This window comes from Triticum aestivum, chromosome 2D, assembly GCF_018294505.1.
Source record: "Triticum aestivum cultivar Chinese Spring chromosome 2D, IWGSC CS RefSeq v2.1, whole genome shotgun sequence".
Classification (NCBI taxonomy): domain Eukaryota; kingdom Viridiplantae; phylum Streptophyta; class Magnoliopsida; order Poales; family Poaceae; genus Triticum; species Triticum aestivum.
The window spans coordinates 79,357,682-79,366,587 of NC_057799.1; positions in this window are offsets into that span (position 1 = coordinate 79,357,682).

The following is an 8,906-nucleotide window of genomic DNA, read 5'->3' on the forward strand; positions in this document are numbered from 1 at the left end:
ACACATGTAGAGCATCTTTATAGTCACCCAGTTACGTTGTGACGTTTGATAGCACACTAAGTGCTCCTCCGGTATCCGGGAGTTGCATAATCTCATAGTCATAGGAACATGTATAAGTCATGAAGAAAGCAATAGTAATAAACTAAACGATCATAGTGCTAAGCTAACGGATGGGTCTTGTCAATCACATCATTCTCTAATGATGTGATCCCGTTCATCAAATGACAACTCATGTCTATGGCTAGGAAACTAAACCATCTTTGATTAAGGAGCTAGTCAAGTAGAGGCATACTAGTGACACTCTGTTTGTCTATGTATTCACACATGTACTAAGTTTCCGGTTAATACAAGTCTAGCATGAATAGTAAACATTTATCATGACATAAGGAAATATAAATAACAACTTTATTATTGCCTCTAGGGCATATTTCCTTCAGTCTCCCACTTGCACTAGAGTCAATAATCTAGATTACATAGTGATGATTCTAACACCCATGTTTTGCTCGTGAGAGAGGCTTAGTCAACAGGTCTGCAACATTCAGATCCGTATGTATCTTGCTAATCTCTATGTCTACCTCCTTGACTTGATCGCGGATGGAATTGAAGCGTCTCTTGATGTAGTTGGTTCTCTTATGAAATCTGGATTCCTTTGCCAAGGCAATTGCACCAGTATTGTCACAAAAGATTTTCATTGGACCCGATGCACTAGGTATGACACCTAGATCGGATAAGAACTCCTTCATCCAGACTCCTTCATTTGCTTCTTTCGAAGCAGCTATGTACTCCGCTTCACACGTAGATCCTACCACGACGCTTTGCTTAGAACTGCACCAACTGAAAGCTCCACCGTTCAATATAAATATGTATCCGGTTTGTGACTTAGAGTCATACAGATCAGTGTTAAAGCTTGCATCGAGGTAACCATTTACAACGAGCTCTTTGTCACCTCCATAAACGAGAAACATATCCTTAGTCCTCTTTAGGTATTTCAGGATGTTCTTGACCGCTGTCCAGTGCCCACTCTTGGATTACTTTGGTACCTCCCTGCTAAAATAATAGCAAGGCACACATCAGGTCTGGTACACATCATTGCATACATGATAGAACCTATGGCTGAAGTATAGGGGATGACTTTCATTTTCTGTCTATCTTCTGCAGTGGTCGGGCATTGAGTCTGACTCAACTTCACACCTTGTAACACAGGTAAGAACCCTTTCTTTGCTTGATCCATTTTGAACTTCTTCAAAACTTTATCAAGGTATGTGCTTTGTGAAAGTCCAATTAAGCATCTTGATCTATCTCTATAGATCTTGATGCCCAATATATAAGCAGCTTCACCGAGGTCTTTCATTGAAAAACTCTTATTCAAGTATCCTTTTATGCTATCCAGAAATTCTATATCATTTCCAATCAACAATATGTCATCCACATATAATATTAGAAATGCTACAGAGCTCCCACTCACTTTCTTGTAAATACAGGCTTCTCCAAAAGTCTATATAAAACCATATGCTTTGATCAAACTATCAAAATGTTTATTCCAACTCCGAGATGCTTGCACCAGTCCATAAATGGATCACTGGAGCTTGCAAACTCTGTTAGCATCCTTTGGATCGATAAAACCTTCGGGTTGCATCATATACAACTCTTCTTCCAGAAATCCATTCAGGAATGCAGTTTTGACATCCATTTGCCAAATTTCATAATCATAAAATGCGGCAATTGCTAACATGATTCGGACGGACTTAAGCATCGCTATGGGTGAGAAGGTCTCATCGTAGTCAACTCCTTGAACTTGTCGAAAACCTTTCGCAATAAGTCGAGCTTTGTAGACAGTAACATTACCGTCAGCGTCAGTCTTCTTCTTGAAGATCCATTTATTCTCTATGGCTTGCGGATCATCGGGCAAGTCAACCAAAGTCCACACTTTGTTCTCATACATGGATCCCATCTCAGATTTCATGGCCTCGAGCCATTTCGCGGAATCTGGGCTCATCATCACTTCCTCATAGTTCTTAGGTTCGTCATGGTCAAGCAACATGACCTCCAGAACAGGATTATCGTACCACTCTGGTGCGGATCTTACTCTGGTTGACCTACGAGGTTCGGTAGTAACTTGATCAGAAGTTTCATGATCATTATCATTAGCTTCCTCACAAATTAGTGTAGGAATCACTGGAACCGATTTCTGTAATGAACTACTTTCCAATAAGGGAGCAGGTACAGTTACCTCATCAAATTCTACTTTCCTCCCACTCACTTCTTTCAAGAGAAACTCCTTCTCTAGAAAGGATCCATTCTTAGCCAAAAATATCTTGCCTTCGGATCTGTGATAGAAGGTGTACCCAACAGTCACCTTTGGGTATCCTATGAAGACACATTTATCTGATTTGGGTTCGAGCTTATCAGGTTGAAGCTTTTTCACATAAGCATTGCAGCCCCAAACTTTAAGAAACGACAACTCGGGTTTCTTGCCAAACCATAGTTCATATGGTGTCGTCTCAACGGATTTAGATGGTGCCCTATTTAACCCGAATGCAGTCGTCTCTAAAGCATAACCCCAAAACGATAGCGGTAAATCAGTAAGAGACATCATAGATCGCACCATATCCAATAAAGTGCGGTTACGATGTTCGGACACACCATTGCGTTGTGGTGTTCCAGGTGGCGTAAGTTGCAAAACTATTCCGCATTGTTTCAAATGAAGACCAAACTCGTAACTCAAATATTCTCCTCCACGATCAGATCGTAGAAACTTTATTTTCTTGTTACGATGATTTCCACTTCACTCTGAAATTCTTTGAACTTTTCAAATGTTTCAGACTTATGTTTCATCAATTAGATATACCCATATCTGCTTAAATCATCTGTGAAGGTCATAAAATAACGATATCCGACGCGAGCCTAAACACTCATCGGACCGCATACATCAATATGTATTATTTCCAATAAGTCTGTAGCTTGCTCTATAGTTTCGGAGAACGGAGTCTTAGTCATCTTGCCCATGAGGCATGGTTCGCAAGCATCAAGTGATTCATAATCAAGTGATTCCAAAAGCTCATCAGCATCTGTGCAAAACTGGCAAATTTAGTGAGAGATCATCTTATAATGCTACCGCCGTACTAAGCAAAATAAGATGCATAAAGGATAAACATCACATGCAATCAATATAAGTGATATGATATGGCCATCATCATCTTGTGCCTTTGATCTCCATCTCCAAACCACCGTCATGATCACCATCGTCACCGGCTTGACACCTTGATCTCCATCGAAGCATCGTTGTCGTCTCGCCAATTATTGCTTCTACGACTATTGCTACTGCTTAGTGATAAAGTAAAGCAATTATATGGCGATTGCATTTCATACAATAAATCGACAACCATAAGGCTCCTGCCAGTTGCCGATAACTTTTACAAAACATGATCATCTCATACAACAATTTATATATCATCACGTCTTGACCATATCACATCACAGCAAGCCCTTCAAAAACAAGTTAGACGTCCTCTACTTTGTTGTTGCAAGTTTTACGTGGCTGCTACGGGCTTAGCAAGAACCGTTCTTACCTACGCATCAAAACCACAACGATTTTTCATCAAGTGTGCTGTTTTAACCTTCAACAAGGACCAGGCGTAGTCACACTCGATTCAACTAAAGTTGGAGAAACAGACACCCACTAGCCACCTGTGTGCGAAGCACGACGGTAGAACCAATCTCATGAACGCGGTCATGTAATGTCGGTCTGGGCCGCTTCATCCAACAATACCGCTGAATCAACGTATGACATGCTGGTAAGTAGTATGACTATTATCGCCCACAACTCTTTGTGTTCTACTCGTGCATATAATATCTACGGATAGACCTGGCTCGGATGCCACTGTTGGGGAACGTAGTATTTCAAAACAATTCCTACGATTATGCAAGATCTATCTAGGAGAAGCATAGCAACGAGCGGGGAGAGTGTGTCCATGTACCCTCGTAGACCAAAAGCGAAAGCGTTTAGTAACGCGGTTGATGTAGTCGAACGTCTTCACGATCCAACCGATCAAGTACCGAACGCACAGCACCTCCCTGATCTGCACACGTTCAGCTCGGTGACGTCCCTTGAACTCTTGATCCAGCTGAGGCCGAGGGAGAGTTCCGTCAGCATGACGGCGTGGTGACGGTGATGATGAAGTTACCGGCGCAGGGCTTCGCCTAAGCACTACGATGATATGACCGAGGTGTAAAACTGTGAAGGGGGGCACCGCACATGGCTAAAGATCAACTTGTGTGTCTATTGGGTGCCCCCTCCCCCGTATATAAAGGAGGGGAGGAGGAGGAGGGCCAGCCACAAGGGGCGCGCCCAAGGGGGGATTCCTACTCCTAGTAGGAGTAGGTTTCCTCCTTTCCTAGTCCACGTAGGAGAAGAAGGAAGGAGAGGGAGAGGAAGAGGGAAAGAGGGGCCGCGCCCCCTCCCCTAGTCCTATTTGGACTCCCCTGGGGGGGCAACTCCTGGCCGCAGCTCTCTCTCTCTCCCCTAAGGCCCAATAAGGCCCACTACTTCCCGGGGGGTTCCGGTAACCCCTCCGGCACTCCGGTTTTATCCGAAACTCTCCGGAACACTTCCGGTGTCCGAACAACATGGTCCAATATATCAATCTTTATGTCTCGACCATTTCGAGACTCCTTGTCATGTCTGTGATCTCATCCGGGACTCCGAACAACCTTTGGTACATCAAATCACATAAAATCATAATACCAATCGTCATCGAACGTTAAGCATGCGGACCCTACGGGTTCGAGAACTATGTAAACATGACCGAGACACATCTCCGGTCCATACCAATAGCGAAACCTAGATGCTCATATTGGCTCCTATATATTCTATGAAGATCTTTATCGGTCAAACCGCACAACAACATACGTTGTTCCCTTTGTCATCGGTATGTTACTTGCCCGAGATTCGATCGTCGGTATCACCATACCTAGTTTAATCTCGTCATCGGCAAGTATCTTTACTCGTTCCGTAATGCAACATCCCGCATCTAACTCATTAGTTACATCGCTTGCAAGGCTTATAGTGATGTGCATTACCGAGAGGGCCCATAGATACCTCTCCGACAATCGGAGTGACAAGTCCTTATCTCGATCTATGCCAACTCAACAAACACCATCGGATACACCTGTAGAGCATCTTTATAATCACCCAGTTACGTTGTGACGTTTGATAGCACACTAAGTGCTCCTCCGGTATTCGGGAGTTGCATAATCTCATAGTCATAGGAACATGTATATGTCATGAAGAAAGCAATAGCAATAAACTAAATGATCATAGTGCTAAGCTAACGGATGGGTCTTGTCAATCAGATCATTCTCTAATGATGTGATCCCGTTCATCAAATGACAACTCGTCTCTATGGCTAGGAAACTTAACCATCTTTGATGAACGAGCTAGTCAAGTAGAGGCATACTAGTGACACTCTGTTTGTCTATGTATTCACACATGTACAAAGTTTCCGGTTAATACAATTCTAGCATGAATAATAAACATTTATCATGAGATAAGGAAATAAAAATAACAACTTTATTATTGCCTCTAGGGCATATTTCCTTCACTACAATCAATCAAGGGGGGCTCCTATGGTCGGTCGAGGCTCTGATACCAACTTATCACGCCCAATATGCGATCCTATCCAAGAGGAACTCGAAGGTCCCACCAAGGATAGAGCCGCATATTGAAACACTTTGCAAGGTGGATATCATTACTTCGTACCAATAATAGATGGGGATGCATACAAAGGCATACAAATGCCACAAGAATACATCAAACATCATACATGAGAACAACATCCGACTACAGATGCAACACAAACATAAACTCAAACGACATCCACCCTGTTAGCCCAGGCTGCCGACCAGGAACCTATCCCAAGATCGACGAGCAAGGAGAAGACTCTAAAACATGTAAACATCGCTCTCGCGTCATGATCATCGCATTACATGAACCTGCAACTGTTGTAGTAGTAATATGTGAGCCATGAGGACTCAACAATCTCATTACCATGGGTATCAAGACTAGCAAACTTAATGGATATGGAAAGGATAAGTGGTGAGGTTGCAGCAGCACTAAGCATTGTATGGTGGCTAACTTACGAGTACAAGAATAAGATGAGAAACTACGCAACGGTCGCAAACTAATAGTGATCACGAAGTGATCCTGAAGTACTTACGTTCAAACATAACCCAACCGTATTCTCTTCTCGAACGCACCTGAAAAGAGACAGTCACGGTTACGCACGCGGTTGGTGTATTTTAATTGAGTTTAGTTCAAGTCCTCTACAACCGGATATTAACAAATTCCCATGAACCACAAAACCGCAGGCACGGATCTTGAAAGTTTGAACCCTGCAGGGGTGTCCCAACTTAGCCCGTTATAGCTCACGATCCGTGGAGACAATCCTCCATCTCGGGACCCTCCGATCAGACTCGGAATCCCGGTGCACAAGACATTTGGACAATGGTAAAACAAGTCCAGCAAGACCTCCTGACGTGCCGACACCCTGATAGTAGCCGCGCGTATCTCGCCTCGTGCCACGATGGATGAGCTATGGTTACAGCGACCAAAATACCCCAAGTTGCCAAGGGGCGACGCCGCAAGCTGCTCTAGTTTGGGACCAACACCATCAGCACTGCCCCCCTGTATTAGGTTGAATAACGAACCTCGGGTAGCGCTAACTCCCTATGCGTCAAGTTTATTATCATGTTTAGTCATTATTTTGAGCAGATGGTAAAACCAATGTTGGGCCTTGCTGGAAGAGTTTTATTCAAAGCGAACTGTCAAGAGGGGCCCATAAACCCTCACCGTGTTAGGGACGCAAAATCAAGGAACATAACACCGGTATGACAGAAACTAACGCGGCAAGAGTGGAACAAAACACCAGGCAAAAAGGCTGAGCCTTCCACCCTTTACCAAATATATAGATGCATTAATTAAATAAGAGATATTGTGATATCCCATGATATCCATGTCCCAACATGGAACAACCTGCAACTGCACCTGCATCAAGCAACGCTATAAGAGGGGCTGAGCAAAGCAGTAACATAGCCAAACAACGGTTTGCTAGGATGGTGGAAAAGGTTAGAGGCTATCATGGCAATTTGGGAGGCTAGATAAACGAGTGGTAGGTAGCGCGACATAGCGATAGCATCGAGACAGCTAGCATAGCAATGATAGTAGTGAGATCCAAGGTGACGGTCATCTTGCCTGAGATCCCGCTAGGAAGAAGACCGAGTCCATGAAGAAGACGAACCAATGTAGACAAACCAAGCGTAGTCGGACGAATCTTCACGATCGCAACGAAACAGGAACTATCGAGAAGGAGCACAACCGAAAAGAAGCAAACAACATGGTAAACACACAACACATAACATTGCATGATGCTCACCCAAGTATGATGCGTGACAAGGCTACATGATGCTACTCATGGCAAGAGAGGATGCATACCAGAACAACACATCAAAGCAAGTTTAAATGAGGCCGGAAACAACATATAACAATTCCGGAAACTCCCCATATGCAAATTTTGAATTTGGTCCAGGTCTGAATAGCACATTATGTTGAAGTTGTTAAACAAAAAGTTAAAGTACACCATGATAATCTACGCATCTTTCTAGTCAAGTTACATATAAAGTCCATTTAACTCGGAGCTACGGCCTAGAACATATGAGCAAAACAAGTTAAACATGGCATTGATGCAAAATGCAAACAAACACAATCACAAACACTCCAAAACATGGATACAACATGGCATGAATATGCTCCTAAAACATGTTGGCATGATGCTCAAAAGATAATCACACAAAATGCTATAAAAAGACAAATCAGCAAGTTATGACAATTTCCAGCAACCAACATAATTTAGCACTTTGCAACGATGATTAGGGCATCAAGATGAGCAGTAACATGCAAAAAATGACACTAGCATGTAGAGCATTCAGAGATGAACATTTTAATATATCGTATGCGCAAGTCGGAGCAACGAGCACAGAGTTGCGCTAGGTCAAACAAGTGCACATATCGTTGGAAATATGGGACTTAGCCGAAATTAACCTTGCGAAGACGTGGACGGAGTGGTGCGGGACGAGGCGGTGGCGTTTGGATGGAGGAGGTGGTGGATATGGTCCACCTGACCAGATCCGGCCGGCGAGGAACTACGGCGAGGGGCGGCGGCGGCGAGGCGGCGCATGGCGTGGGCGGTGGAGCAGTGAGGCGGTGATGCAGCGCACACGGTGGAGCGACGAGGCGGCGTGTGGCGTCGGAGGGTGGTGGCGGTCGGCGGCGCACTCGGCAGCGGCGGAGCAGGAGCGATGGAGCTGGGCGCGCGAGGGTGATGCGGCCCCGATGCGGCCCGGGGCTGGCCGGTCTCGGGCCCGAGCGGACAACGCGGCGGCGGGGCAGGCGCTGGCGACGTGGCGAGCCCTCGTTGGCTGGGGTGCGGCAGAGCGGACATGTCCGGCGGCAGGCGGACGCGTCCGGCGGCGGGAGGAGGAGGGAGGCTAGGGTTTCGCCCAAAATTGGAGGGGAGGTGCCCTTTTATAGGTAGAGGGGCTAGGAGAGAGCTATTGAGGTGCAATTTTCGCCCACGCGATCGTGAACCAACAGAGAAAGCCTTGAAGGGATTTAGATGGGTTAGGGGGCTGTTGTGGAGAGGTGTTGGGCTGTACAGAGAAGGAGGGCTTCGGTTAACGCGGTTAACCATTGGGGCATCAAACGACCACCAAATGGAACAAAATTTGTCGGGCGGCCTATCGGTGATATACCAAGACCGCTCGTCAACTCTCGGGCCATTCCGAGAACGTTTTCTCCCGCTCTCGAAATGAGATCTGAGAGGTGCAACGGGTGCGTGTGAGAGTGGCTGGGC